General features: G+C 35.0%; 1 pseudogene; it reads right to left on the reverse strand.

Moving 5' to 3' along the window:
* Positions 1-3,734: 3,734 nt before the first annotated feature.
* LOC127232133 (ornithine decarboxylase-like) lies at positions 3,735-9,607 on the reverse strand (annotated as a pseudogene).
* Positions 9,608-16,380: the final 6,773 nt, after the last annotated feature.

A 16,380-nucleotide genomic window follows, 5' to 3' on the forward strand; every position in this document is an offset into this window, starting at 1 on the left:
CCATCTTCGAACAGATCAAAACCAACCAACCAACCAAACAAACAAACAAAAAAACCCTTGTGCTTTTATCTTTTCACAGAGTGGGAGGGCTGTTAATAAAACAAAGCTCAGTTTTATTTATCACCACAAAATTCATAAGTGTGACAGTAAGGTCCAGAAATCAGTAAGATACCTAACTTAATAAACACTAATGCTTTATGATTATGTTATTTAATTCCTTAAATCATGTATTTATGTATATTGAAATATTGAAAATAAATAATACTGTCACGCATCTGTGTATATTATCTTATTTCCCACAGACTTTCATTATTTGTGTATCACTTACTACTGTGACTTCACTGCATTTGTCACAAGATTAACTATATGTATTTTTGTAGAGATTAGAATATAAATGATTTTATTCATATTTATCCCTCTTGCCATGAATGCAAGATCCACAGGATTATAGTATTTATGTACTATTGTTTCCCTAAAACATCAAATTATATTAAAATGGATCATCAGCTATTTTCTGATTGTATTCAAGAATACCTATTACACAAAATAAGTTGATTTCAAGAAGATTTTGGAAGAGCAATAAATAACATTTGTATTTGTGAAATGATGAAATATTTTTAGGCAATTATATTTGAAATAGTTGTTCTAAAGTATTTGGTTCTCTTTCAGGCTTAAGTGGCTCTCCCAAAGTCACAGAACTCATTAGTGGCCTAGCCTAGAATAGAAACTAGGTCTCCCATTCTAAATCCATTGCTCTCTTGATTCAAGTGCCCTGGGAAAAACACTTTAAAACATTTGTTTATGTATTTTGCAATGTCTGTTTTGAGAAATAGGGAAATGGAAAAAAAGAGTTTGAAATATGCCGCTGCCATAATTCCCAAGCAGATGCTCATGCAACCTCAAGTCTCCCAGGGTAGCTACATTCAGAAAAGCACTCTGCATCATCACAGATCTGCTTTTCCCAGTGGACAGCAAGGATGGTGTCAGATACATTTCAATATTTCCATCCAAAGAGAAGAGTAATGATAATAATAATAAAACTAGCTCCTTTTATATGGTATAAATGCTGATTTCCCTGCTGTGCCCTTTAAAAATAACAAATAAAGAAAAGAATGAAAGACCCTAAGAGAGATATACATGGTCCCACACAGAAGGGGAAAGGGACAAGATTTCCTGAGCAAACTGGGAGCAGAAGGGGAAAGAGGAAGGGAGGAGAGAACATGAGGGAGCAGGAAGATTGAGGCAGGGGAAGAATAGAGAAGAGCAAGAAAAGATATATCATGATAGAGGGAGCCATAATGGGTTTAAAAAGAAGTATGCTACTAGGGAATTGTCCAGAGACCTACAAGGATGACCCCCAACTAACAATCTGAACAACAGTGGAGAGGCTACCTTAAATGACCTTCCCTCATAATGAGATTGATGACTACTTTATATGCCATCCTAGAGCCTTCATCCAGTAATAGAAACAGAGGCGATAACCCCCCAGCTAAACACTGAGCCCAACTTCTAGAATCCAGGGAGTAGTGATAAGCAAAGGGGTCAAGACCAGGATACATAAACCCACAAAGACAGCTGACCTGACCCCAGTCTGATAGCTAGGATACCAGCACAGGACTGACCCAGACCCCCTGAACATGGTTCTCAGTTAGAAGGCATGGGAAATCTATGGGACCTCTGTGAGTGGAACCAGGATGCATCCCTAGTTCACAAAAAGACTTTAGGAGCACATTCTCCAAAGAGGGATCTTTCCTTAGCCTAGAGACGTGAGCGAGGGCCTAGGCCCTACCCCAAATGACTTGACAGATTTTGGTGATCTCTCCTGGAAAGTCTCCTGGAAGGTCTCACCCTCCCTGGGGAGTGGATGGGGGATGGTATGGGGAGTTGGGGAGGGCCTTCAAGGATGGAAGGGAGAGGAAACTGGGATAGATATGTGAAATAAAAAATATTAAATAATAATAATGAAAAACAAACAGATATTAGCAGCCAACAGATGTTAATACGCACAACCATAAAGTGAAAATATAAAAGAAAAAAAATGAGTAAGTCCTCCAAGCCACTGTACAGATTCCATGACCGTAAAATCATAAAACTTTTCTGAGGATAAATAACTAATAATAATTACTGCCTGTGCAAAAATATGTATGAAATGGTTATTTGTTATGTCAAAGATCAACATCCCTAACATAATATGAGAGAGGCTTTAAAAAAATCAACTGACATAGAATGTATCTCTAAGTAAATGTTTAAATATCTGTACAAATAAACAAGATGGAATAAATTAAAATGTAAATGTCAGTTACTCATTACTAAACAACACATAAATACATATTCAATAAGCAGCACGATAACATTTGTTCAATAAGTGGGCTTATAAAAAACATAATGTGTAAGCTTTTTAAGTGATGTATGCAATTAAGACATGAACACAATATAAGAAATTCCAGATAACACAAGACTACTTTGTAAACAATTTTGAGTTCCAACCTTCCAATTTTGTCACCATTCCCTAACATAAAGATAATGAGAGATACATATTCAGTTTCCTATTACTGTTAGTTTTCAAAAGTAAAAGCATACAAGAGATGAATTTTAGACACATGAATTTTATCCCACATATCAATACTTTCAGTAAAACATGGTATATGAGTTGCATTCCTTCATATTAAATTTTATAAATTTAGCTTGTATCATTATGAAATTACCACATTTGAATCACTTTCATAATTAGTCATCCTAATATATTATTACTATAAATTCATGTAACCTTTATATTGTGATCATTATCATAGTAGCAATATCATTAAATAAAGAAAGTAGAACAATGTTTAATGATATTGTATGAAAAGTCCATAAGGAAACTCAAAGTTTATGTTGTATTACAAAATCAATTTTGGAAATCAAAAACAGGTAAATTGTGTATAGAGAAGGTGGGATTTTAGGAAGTCCCTAGTGAAGTTGTTTTACTAAAGATGATTTTGGAAGCAATAAATACTGCCTTGACTAAGTGAAAACAGGAAGAAACAGGTCCCATGAAAAATAAGAACAATGCAGTTCTTCTGTAAATGGTAGTTTACACTTTGTTCAACTTGCAGAAGAAAGATGTGAAGCAGTAGCAAGTATTATTCTTACTTTTGCTTTGTTTTTCTAGACAGGGTTTCTCTGTGTAACAGTCCTGGTTGTCCTGAAACTCACTCTATAGATCAGGATGGCCTCAAGATTGCAGAGATTCACTTGCCTCTGCTTCCTGGATGTTGGGATTAAAGGCATGAGCCATCACTACCCACCTAAGTAAATGTATGTATGTATGTATGTATGTATGTATGTATGTATGTATGTATATTTGTGAAACAAAGTTTTCAGAAAATACACATTAAAATCATTAGCATAAATTTAATTTTATTTTTTATTTCAAGATAGCTTATTTTCAAAATGGGCAGAACATTGGCTTTTGACCCATTCTGCCAAATGTACAAGCTAAAAATGCTTGCTCAGCAGCTAAGGGACACATGTTAGTCTGTCTGAAAAATGATAAAAATCCGTATAAAACAAATATTCAAAGTTTCCATAGAAACACAGGTAAGTGTGGCCCATCTCCTAGCCTTCCATATTGCATCTGTGCCAACATCTACTCTTACAAAGACATTCCAAAACTAGCAATATTAAGTTAAATGGTCCCCCCCAAGTCCCTTAATACAAGCTAAACTTGCAGGTAAGAGCTACAAGAAGGGTATCTACACATTGATAATAGCAGAAGCACAGACTGCCTGGTGAGGGTTCAAATCTCTCTCCTGGGCACAAGACATGGGCAGAGTGCTAACATCCTGCTCCTCCACTTCTGGTGGGAAGCCATGGTTCTGGATCTGCTTCATGAGCTGCCACATTGGCCTAAACATCACATAGTACATAGAAGACCTATGGAACACATTGAAAGTTGATGCAGTAGCAACAGTATATGCAGTCATTTTCTCAAAGAGCATCCAATCACCTACACGTATTTCAGGCAGATTATAGCATTCAATGTTCCTGTCCAGGCCATCACACATTGGTCCCCACATGCTGGATGAGTAATACTTCTCATCTGGCTTGTGTCTCTTGGGCAGCAGGCGCTTCGCATGAGCGTTATCATAAAGCATGCAGTTAGATGACCCATATACTCTGTCATTCTCATAATAAATGAAGATTTGTTCACTGGACTCATCTCCATTGATTGTCAGAGCCCCTCTGCTCCTTCCATATATTCCATATAACTTTTTTTTTGGCAATGATATTGACTGCCAGTGTGAAAGCTGAGGCTACATAGTATCTGCTATAACTCTCACTCCAGAGTCTGGCAGGAAGTACTTGTCCAGAGCTGGGTTGATAACACCAGTGACCTCTTCAACTTTAAGCATCACATCCTCGGATCCAGGAAAGGCACCACCAAAATTAAGCAGAAACATGCTGAAACCAATTTCTGTCCCCATATCAAAGACAGAGTGGGCATCCGACAGGGCACTTCCCACATGGAAACTGACACCAATGACAATAAAATTTATTTTTAAATTGTTTTATTTTGCCAATTTACCAAAACATTATAAAAACAATACAAAAACCAAACAATTTTTTCCTTGTACCCCCTGTTCTTTTTTATGTGAGTATGCTGTAAAGTGTTATTTATTTATTTAATGTCAAATTGAAACAAGCTAGAATCATTTTAGAAGAGGGAACCTCAGTTGAGAAAATGCCCTCCCTATATTTGACTGGGGATACCACTCTGGTACTTTCTCTTTATTGATGTGGGAATGCCCAGCTCACTGCAGACAGTGCTACTCCTGGGATGACAATACTGGGTGCTGCAAAAAAAGCAGACTGAGTAAACCATGAAAGGGACATTCTTTAACAGACTCTGTTTCAGTCTCACCCTGCATTTCTGCCCTGATGTCTCTGGATGGTGGACTACAAGCTGTAAGATAAAATAAAACCTTTCCTCTCCAACTTGCTTTTGGTGACAGATTTTTGTCACAGTAATAAAAACCCTAATTAAGACAGTAGGTACGGCTAAGGGCAAACTCACCAGTTACAAACATCATCTCTTTGTTATTAATGCACATTGTAATGATAGATATTCAAATTCGTATGAAAATGCACTCATTATGGAGAACATTTCAAATAGTTTCTAGATTTAACAATTACCTATATTTGACAATATTTTGAGTTGAACAATACATTTTTCACTCAAGTAAATCAAAGATGAATTCCATAGTTCTCTTCTCCTTATTTGACATACTGTAATATTTAAAAAAAAAAAATACAAAATTTAAATAGCAATCTGCTTCTCTGCTTAGGACATGGAAGCTCACTCCCACACTACTGTCTGCTATTACGTATAATTGTTATTTCTATTGCCTACCTAGTCTCTGAATAATTTTATGTGTCACTATTCACTGAAGACTGTGAATACTGCCTTCATTACCATCTGTTTGGCTTTATTTATCATAGCTTCCCATCCTGATTAATTTTCAAACTGTATAGCATATTTAATTTCAGGTTATGAAAGATTTCCTGTATTACTATTTGCTCTAGTTTCTTAGTTTAATAGCAATTTCCTTAAAAATAATGAAAATTCCATAAAGTTAGCTATTAAATGTCTTTTGAAATCCACGTTTTTATTTGTTCTAATATGGTCTGCCTTCAAAAGACTTGGTACTGTAAATTAATGATGCTTTACTACATATTGGTCCTGAATTTTATTAGGAAAAAAATTATATTGCCAGTCATAGAACTATCATAAGCTTCAATATTTTGGAAGGTAAGTATTTTTTCTTTCTCAGAAAATGAGAGGTAGCATTGAAATTCATAAGTCATGTTTAAGGCAATACTACTCTGAATCCACTCAAATCTCATCTGAACAACTATACAGCACATGTGAAATACTCATACGTACTCTAACATATGTAAAATATTTTTACAACTACAATACTTGGTATCTATCAAAATCACTAAAGAGCAAATAAAGGATATGTAAAACATAACATAGATTAGAATTAACTGTTGGAATGCTGGAAATGTCAAATGAAGTACCACCTACTAACAAAAAAGCAAGTCTATTTTATTGGCTTTCTGTGAGTTCTATGCGCACTAAACATCTTTTGCTGTGAAGATGTAATTCAGAAGCTGCAAGACTCCATGAAAACATTCATTCATGTTCCAAGATATATTTCATTCAAGACTTCATACTCCCTTTTCATCTGGATGCTTATTTCTGATTCATCTTTTCTTCTCATTATTTGCCTTGATTTAATTCTCTCAATCTTTGACTCTTGTTGAGCCATATCCTAAATTTACCTTCATCTATGATACTTTTAAGATAATAGAATAGAATCCATGGTTGCAAGAGAAACAGAAATGGAGAAACAGAAAGGTTGGAGATATAAGTTATAGATAAAGATCCTCCAAAAAAATCTTTCTTTTCAATTGTTTATCTGCCTTGCTGGTTTTCATGAAAACATTAGAATTTAACATGAACTTGTGTTGTGCAATAGCTATATAGCAGGTACAACTTAAAAACTAAAAGCATGATGTTTCCAAATATCTTGGTCTTGGAGGACACAAAAAATATTTGATTTGTAGTTACTACAATCTAGAATAACTAAACAGTATTTCATAACTCACAGCTATAAGAAAATTTAAACTAGGATGAGCCTGATTTTCAATAGCATAAAAGAAACAGGAAAAAATATATTTAAGGCCAGAGAGATAGCTCCATTGGCAGATCAGATATCTTTTAAATGTGAGGTTGTAATACTGGGGCCCCTACATCCATGTAAAGCTTGCCCAGATCATTGTTAATATCAGTGATAACAAGATGGAAGACCCTAGGGGGTCATAGGCCAGCTACCCTGGTGCATGTGATTAAATTCTGGACAATTAGAGACATGAATTCACACAAAAGGAGTGAGATGTCTGTGGACTGACAATCAAGTCTTTCCTCTGACTTCTACACACAAGTCAAGAATTGGCATGAGTGCAGCTCATGTGTGTACATACACATCCACACTGATTAAAAAATGAAAAGAAAACAAGATTGTCACCCTCTAAATGGCTACAAAGTTAGGAATCTATGAAAGGTATTATGACATAAGAATGATATTTTATGAAAGTGTGTGTTCTGGTGGCTATGTGAATAAATGTTGTTATATATGCACAGTACTATTTTGTAAACACAACATGGCATTTTCTTGGGAAAGTTCAAGTAGTAAACACTTCACAGTAATGTTAGTAGTGTTTTATTTTCTTTGGTTAAAATATTTATATTTTAAATGATAATAGAACCTTAAGAGATTTTTTTTAGAAAATTAAGCCAATATTCAAAATCAAGATTATCAATAACTTCCAAAGAAGAATTTTAAATGTCCTTGCTTTTTTTTTTAGGCTTAGGTTAGTTGTTATTTCCAAACAGTAATAGTCACCATAAAAGGTATAATAAATCATCAAGCCTTGGGAAGATGTCCTATACACTACATGTATTCAGCAAGTGAAACCTAATAATAATGGGAATAAGTTCAATGCAAAAGCCAAAGTAAAACATTTTGTTTGCCCAGATAATACAGTGTTTCCTTCAAAGGACTTAGGTATTTTGTTTACACATCCTGTCTTTTATGTTCACACTGTCACATACTCTTTTTCTTCTTTGGTCTATATTTATTTAATGATATGAAGATACACAGTAGTAAGACCCTTGCTAAAATTTCAAAGTCCTCTCTCGTACGGAAAGATAATCCTTACCTATTGGGTAAATGTACTGAAGAGATTTGTCTTTAAGGGTAAGTTTGGGGGCACATATATCTTTGATTCTCACATTTCTTAGTAATTTTATTAATTTTATTTGCTCTTTACATTTTACATAGCCTTTTGGGCTATATTTTTATTTCCTTATTTTATCTAATACTTGACATAACCCAAATTCCTTTCTATTTGATATGGCATGTTATTGATTTCCTCACTAAGAGAGCCTTGATATCTTTTCACATAGTGTGAGTCTTTCATTTTAGCATTTATCTATTATGTATTTCCATATAACTTCCTGTTGACTATTATGCCTTTTACATATATATATATATATGTATATATATATATATATATATATATACACACATATGTGTGTGTGTGTATTTGCATGACCGTAATTTGCCAGTTGTAACATACCCCCCCATTTTCATTAAGTTGTATTGAAATTAACTACAACTGAGCTTTTGTTTATTAAGTATAGGCACTAAACTGGATATGATAAAATGTGTTTTCTTATTACTTTATGTTTTAAAGAATAGTTGAGATTTCTGTTAGTTTTCTTTAATGATTACTATAAATTTTTTATTGAAAATAGACTCTTCTCTCATGTATCTCAACCACATTGTCCATCTCTGCTCTCTTTAAAATCCCTTATGTCTCCTCTCCCCTAGATCCAGTCTCACTCCAATACTCTTCAGAAAAGAGTGGGCCTCCAACCAAACACGACAAAACAAGATACAAGACAAAGCAAAAGCCCTCTCACTGAGACTGGACAAGACAACCCAATAAGAGGAAAAGGGTCTCAAGAGCAGGTTAAAATGACAGGGACACCTGCTCTACCCGTTAGTAGTGCAACAAAAACACCAGGCTAACAGGCATAATATATACATGGAGGATGTGTGTTATGAGTGCTTTCCTGACAGCCTGGTTCGACATCTACATCAGCCCCAAATAACATACAGAGATGCTGGATAAATTATGAAACTATTGGCTATTGGCTATGGTTTCTTACTATCTCTGACTTAACATATTTTCCTATTAATCTAAGTATTTTCACATGGTCTAGTTTTATCTCCTTTGCCTGCTACATCTCTGCAGATAAGAGAGTGATTTCCTGTTTGTCACTGTTTATATTCTGATTCTACCCAGCTATGTCACTTCCTGCCTGTCTGTACAAACCTCCAGACCTCTATGGTTAGCTAGTGACAGTATTTGACATGCTATGACACTTTCTGCCTGGCCAGAAGGACATTCCCCCATCAGATATGGTACATACCCTTGCAGTCTCTTGCCACTTCAGTCTCTGTGAGCTTATATAAGCCTTGCTTACTTGAGTCATTGGGCCATGTTCTCTTGGAGAATTTCATTTTAGATCTCATTCAAGTCTCTAAATGATGTGAAGTATAATTTCTTCTCATTTTTCCTATTAATTTCAGCATTTTTTTCAGTTTTACTCAAGCGTTTATCATGACACTATTGTATTGTGATGTTTCATTCATCTTATATGAGTTTTCTTAGTAGATAAAAAGTAAAATCTATATTATATTCATTTTTGTATCTGTTCAACTATGTTGTATAAAAGAAATTTTGTGTTCTTTTTTTTTTTTAAAAAAGCAGATTTCTATTTTCATTTGGTATATACATTTGGTAAAGAAATTGGAGCTTCACTTATTTTTCTTGTTGCTATGTTAAATTTCTGTGATCAAATAACTCAAGGAAGAAGGTCTTATTGTGGATCATGATCAGAGATAAAGTACCTCATGTCAGAAAGTTCAGGTAGCAAGAGTTTGAGTTGGCTAGTCACATTGCATCCAAAACCAGGACTCAGATGAATCATTGCTCAACTCAGTCTGGATCTCATCCCAGGTAATGAGCCCCTCATGTTTGCCAGGATTTTCTACCACACATCATATAATCAAGAGCATATCACACAGTGTATCCAGAGGCCAGTCTATCTTGGGATTCTTGTTCTCATTAAGTTGAAAGTTGAGGATAATCCTCTCTATTCTGCTTTTTTGAAATAGGGGATTCTTTGTGGAATATAATATATTGCCTACTTATGATATTTAGAAGTCTGAGTCAATAGGTAACATAGTTAATTAGAAATTAAGATAAAATGAAAATGTAAAGCAAAACTGAGTATTATTAGTAAGAAATTATCTAGATATCAAATTTTATTGAAATAAGTATGGTCTTTATAAAATATGTAAACACTTAAATTTTAATATTCTTTTGACATTACTCAGTAATTGCAACACACCCTGATAATCTGAGTTTAATCCCAGTGACACAGGTGAGAAAGAGAAAATAGACTTCCACAACTTGTACTGTAAACCCCAAATGCATGCAGTGTATGGGTATGTCAACACACATATGACAAAACATAGATTAACAAACAAATACATGTATTTTTTAAAAATTATATTCTTTGTTTTAATATTATGGGGTTGTGTAGCTTATTTATGATATACACTGAGAAATTATCCATGATCAAATTTTCATTTCAAAATAAATACCATATCACAGAATAATATTGACCAGTTATGATGGTACCAGAATTAGTCTCTGAATTCTTTATCCCAAATTAACCCATCCTAGTAAGTGCAGTGATAGCTAAATGAATAAACACAAACCACACAGAATCTTTATTAAAGTCATGTCATAACACTTCATATTTAAACCTAGGAATCACAGGTATAAATAATGACCTTTTCAAATGTAAGACTGAAATCTTTGTCCTTTATTCATGCTAAGCTAGAGGAAAGTAACATAAGTGGGTTTGAAGGGAAGGATGCCAGCACTGAAACCTGTGTTGTATTTTTCTTACTTTGTCCTTATTCACATGGAATGGAGCTACTGGTAAAAGACTAATGTGAACACATGCCAAATGAAAGAAGTTTCAATGGTATGAGTGAAATATAGCTATGAATGAAATATGAACTTTAAGTGGAATGGCCAGGCAACTATTCCCTATGAGAGTTCAGCAGCAGCACCAAGAGGGGACACATCAAAACCTTAATTTGCCTCTTTGACAGAATGCAAAGGCAGCTGCTCTATGTTCACAATGATCCCAAGACTACACTTTGATTACAGAAATGTCTATCCTCTGATGCTAGATATGGAGTCATTTGCATCTGCCTTACCTGTGCTTCTGACAGTTTAATTGCTTTTAATGAGAAAAAAAAATGATCCTAGAGAAAATCTCAGTGAAAAGCATTTGCAAACTCTTCCCATGTAAACCAGTACTGCCAAGACATATCCATTTTCCAAATATCATCCTTATTTATATTCTAAATATGATGGATGGTGGTTGCCAGATCATAATAATACTACTCTTCTTATCATGCCTTGTAAACACTGTCCTTTTCTGAGGTGACCCACTGTATCTCTCTTTTCTGTACAATTATTTTCTTGTAAAAGACTGATAAGGTAAATGCATGCTTGCTATATTTCTTTCCAGGAGCAGTTTTTCCTTTTAACAAATATTTAAAAGCTTAGTATTGTCTTATCACACTAATATGAAGAATTGCTAATACATTTATCTCTAACAGTAAAATTTGAAGAGTGTGCAAACAAACTGTATATACTGATAATAATGAAGTGTGAGCCAACTCTGGAGCCAGTAAATCAGGATGAAATCATTATTTTCTAACTTAGTATATGACAATCTTTGTCAATATATTAGAATTTCTAGACCTTACATTCTTCCTGTGCAAAATATCATCACATGATAATACATAATTTTAGGATGCTAAATGTAGAGAAACACATGAAAACTTCATAGAAGATATATTAATCTGTTGACATGTTCTGCCTAGTCCCACTACCATTCAGTCCCAAATAAGCATACTGAGGCTTATATTAATCATAAATTGTTTGGTTGATGACTCAGGCTTCATATTGGCTAGCTCTCTCTTAAATATAAACCCACTTCTCTTAAACTATATATTGTCACCAGGCTATGGCATGTTATTACTTTAGTGTCTACATGGTATATTTTAATTGGCAGCTGGTTGTAGAGAAACACATTGAAGTTACATAAAAATGTATTATTTTGTCTACATGAGCTTTTACATATTTTTGAAAAACTAAAAAGTATAATGAAATAATAGAATATCAAGTAAACATAATCCACTTGCCAACTCTTGGGTCCCTTCCCCAATTACTCTCCAAACTTCATGTTCACACACACACACACACACACACACACACACACACACACACACACACACACACACACAGTATGTGTGCATTTGTATGTTTATTAAACTCATTGGGTTAACATATAAACAATCTACCAGGGACACCATCCCTGAAAAAACTGATGTTCCTCAAGCAGCAAAGGACTGTCTGCAGCTTCGTAATTAAGAATAAGGCTTTGAGGGAAACTCGTTATCCATGCTGAAATACTGACTAGGCAAATAAAGCCTTTAAATGTAAACAGATTTTTGTGTCTCACAGCCATTCTGGGTCCATGCTACCACCAGGTTGTGTGCCACCCATTGCTCACAAACTGCATTTAAGTGTTTGGCAGCAAGACTTCCCAAAAGAGCCATCAGTGTTATCAGCATGATCCAGGAAGCTGCTTCTCAATTGAAAGACACCTGCTCACCTAGAGGAAACAGAGACCACACAAGAAAATTCTACTACCAAGAAGCTGCACTGGACTCTTTTTTGTTTGTTTGTTTATATTTGTTTATTTTTCTTATTTTACATATCGATCCCAGTTACCTCTCCATACCTCCCTCCATCTCTTCCACCCTTCCATGCTCCACCACCACCCTCCCATCCCACTCCCCTCACCTCTAGCACTCCACATGTAGGGCAATGCCTTCCTGGAGGGGTCATCTAAATCTGTCAAGCCATTTGGAATAGGGACTAGGCCCTCCTTCCTGCCTCTAGGTTAAGGAAGTCTCCCTCCATGTGACTCTGTTTTTGTTTGTTTGTTTAGAATCCATTTTTAAAGCTTCCTCAGGATTTTTGGATGCCATATGTAAACAGTAGATTCTGTGCCCCAAAGACACTCTTAAATAATCATCCAGAGGCATATTAATTCTAAATGCTTGACCAATAACTGAATCTTATTACTAGTTAGCTCTTACACTTTAAGTTAACCCATATTACTTAGTTACCCTCTGCTACATAGGAGGACATTTATTAACATGGCAAGTTCATCTCCTGTTCCCCCTGCATCTGGCTGGTGACTCCCACCTCTGCCCTTTTCGTCCCCATCTCTTAGTTTGGTCTCCCCCCTGCCTATACATCTTGCCTGGCTACTGGCCAATCAACATTTTATTAAACCAATTAGGGTAACAAATCTTTACCATGTACAAGAGGATTAGCCCATAGCATTTTGTAGTATTCCTTCTTGACCTCTGGCTCTTATAATCTCTTTGCCCCCATTTCCCACAGTGTTCCCTTGGAATGTGACACAGATTTGGGGATGAGCAGTACAAATTCACCTATGCTCCATACTTCTATCATTTGAGATGTTTTTGTGTTAACTTCAATACACTGTAGAAAGAGCCTAATTAGGAGGGACAGCTGGATTAATTTATGTGTTTAGCAGTAAGAATGTATAAGGTATTTGGACACTGTATTTGATTAGCCAAGTTGTAGAAGTAGTTTCCCACCCAGGGTGTATAATCTCTAGCCTTTACTTTGGGACAGGATTAGAGCCCTAGTATGGATTCCTTCCTGTTAATCAGAATGGTTAAATGGTTACTCCCCAAGACATTTATGTCATCTTGCATAAGTAGGCAGAATAGTTAAAGTCTGCCTATTTCTCATCCAGGTAAGACTCTTCACTTTTCATCTCTAAACAACCATCCTAGCAACTTATAGCAATGAGAAAGCTCGCCATCAGGGAACTTCTGGTGACTGCTTGGTGTCTGAAAGTCCTATGGTAAAGTGTGAGGTATTTTAACCCATCATGTTTTACCTAAAATTCTGGTGAGCAAACAAGAGAAATGGCAATAGCTTGCTCTGTGTGAAGACTTTCTTGGACAACCCCTTACCAATAACCCTAAGGAACTTATCACACATCTGGTATTGGCCTGTTTATTTAATATTATATGATCTCTAAGAGAAACATCATCTCTCTTTGTGTGGTAATTTGAATTAAACAAAATTTAAATATATATATATTTATGTATATATTTATATACATATATATAGAGAGAGAAATAGAAATAATAGATTTTCATATAGCTTTTTCAGATAGTTTTAGTGTTATTTATTTCAACTATGTCATTTGATAGAAATTAGTTTGATAAAAATACTGTCTTGAAATATGTTAGGTTGGTTTTTGTCTGTTTACTTTATATGTGACTCCAAAGGGATAAAATACAATTTGTAACAAAAATGACACAATTAATCAAAGCTATAAACAAAATGTCATTCAAGAGAACAGAGTTAGTTATGGACTGTGGAAGGTAAGATGTCATGAACATATCTGAATGAAGTGGGTATTATAGGTAGAATTTTCAAAAGAACACAGAGATGTGTTTGAAAATGCAGAGTTGTTGTGGCAATTCACAGTGCCAGTAAATGTATGATAGTTAACTCAGTATGTTATGTAAATGAAAGTATAATGAGTAAAAGAAGATTTTGGAAGCAGTTTATTTTCAGAGTATGTTATTGTAGCTGTCACTGAAGTATTATATAAAATGATATCACAAGTAAAAAAATATTTGAGTGTGACATCTTACAATTTAGCAATTTTGTGGGATATTTTTTACCGTCCATTAATTTTCTACCATCCTTTTCCCTCTTACCATGTTCTGAGAAGTCATCTAATAGTGACCTAGATAATAACAGCTTCCTTGCCCCCTTCCACTTAGGTTTGAAGAATTTAGGGATGGAAGACAATGAGATTTTAAAAAAGCAAACAAAAAAAATTCATTATTTTCACAGCTGATTTCATGCACTCAGATACTCTTGAGTTGGATTATTTTGAACAATTATATGCAATATAGGAGAAGTATTCAGCATTGGCTTATCTCTTTTTATCCTTTCCCAATATCTACTGGCAATATGCAATCTACTGATGGGATCAACTCAATCTGTGTATCTAGACTGAGAAAGTATCCCTCCTTAGGGAATGGACCCCCAATGCCCATTCATGCACTAGGGATAAATACTGGTTCCACTGCCAGAGAAGGGAAAAGAGATTAAGAAGACTTCCCAAGGTCAGGCCAGTTATTGTAAGGGGATGAGAAGAGGCTTCTTCAGTTTTACTGACTATTGAAAAGACTACTGACACATGCTGGCTAGGGTTACCCTTATTATCTGAAAGATTATAATCACTTTAAGTCCCTAGGGAATTGAAAAGGGGAGGCAACTAATATCTATATTGATTACAGAATTTTTTTTTTTACTGAATTCCACAATAAGATTTGCAAATCACTTGGGAGATGTACAAATAGTCTTAGACAATTACTTCCGAATATGTAGATGATTTGGACTAGATTTATAGTGCAAACATGCCTTTTTTTACTATCTCTATACTACCAAGTAAATCTATTTTATTCAATTTGTCTTCAAGGCCTGAGGGCTGTCTTATGCTTTTAAAGGCACTAATAATTAAAATTAATTAAAACAACAGGAATACCCATAATATACTATAAAGGAAGACACAGCCAGCTGAAGTCCTCCCAAAGCTGCTAATTTTGTCAGTGAGATTCTGAGGTCAAGGAATTGCTCTGTGGCTTACTAAAAGTGGATCTTCTTCCATTCCTCCTGACATTTTTGCCTTAGAACTGGTGGTGCACACAGTGGCAACATTTTTATCAGTTCATAGTAATTTAATCAGTTCTCAGTGAATGGTTCTCAACATAAGCTTCATGACAGATGGTTTACTTACTACATTTCCTAATTTTCCAAGGAAGCATCTGATTCTATTTTAACATACCCATTGCAGCTCTCCATGATACATTCTTTACTTAATGACACATATCCCTCTAAATATACTTACTCATTCCCTTCTATCCAAAAGTCAGTCTTATCTTTAAGCTGTTCCTTTCCCCTGTCCAAACCCATTGCCAGGCCTTAAAGGATTAAATGCATGAATTGCTAAACTCTTAATTTTCTTCTTGGGGGGCCTCTGATTTGTGTGTCTTTTGTGAATTTTTGAAATCCTACAATATTTCTTAACTTTAAAGATTTACATAGTTTAATAACATTTAAAAATGGGGCCGAGGATGATGTTCAGTTGTTTAATATCTAAGTGGCCCTGGCTTAGATTACTAATATTGAAAAACAAACTGGAAATGAAACAATACCACCAATTTCAACCACTGGTTACCATCTTGTATTGCTTGAGTTTCTTTCCACCCTGGTCCCACAGCTGATTAGCCCCAAATAAACACACAAATACATATTAATTTATAAACTGTTGGGCCGATAGCTTATGCTTCTTATTGGCTAGTTCTATCTTAGTTATTAACCTATTTCTATTACTCTATATATTGCCTTGAGGCCATGGCTTACCAACATTCCAGTATGTTACTCCTTCAGCAAAATAGCTTTGCTGCTTCTCTCTGCCTTCCTCTCTCCAAACTTCTCCTGGTTTGGTACCCCGCCTACTTTCCTGCTTGGCTATTGGCAAAT

The sequence above is a fragment of the Phodopus roborovskii genome, unplaced genomic scaffold (assembly GCF_943737965.1).
Source record: "Phodopus roborovskii unplaced genomic scaffold, PHOROB, whole genome shotgun sequence".
NCBI classification, from domain to species: domain Eukaryota; kingdom Metazoa; phylum Chordata; class Mammalia; order Rodentia; family Cricetidae; genus Phodopus; species Phodopus roborovskii.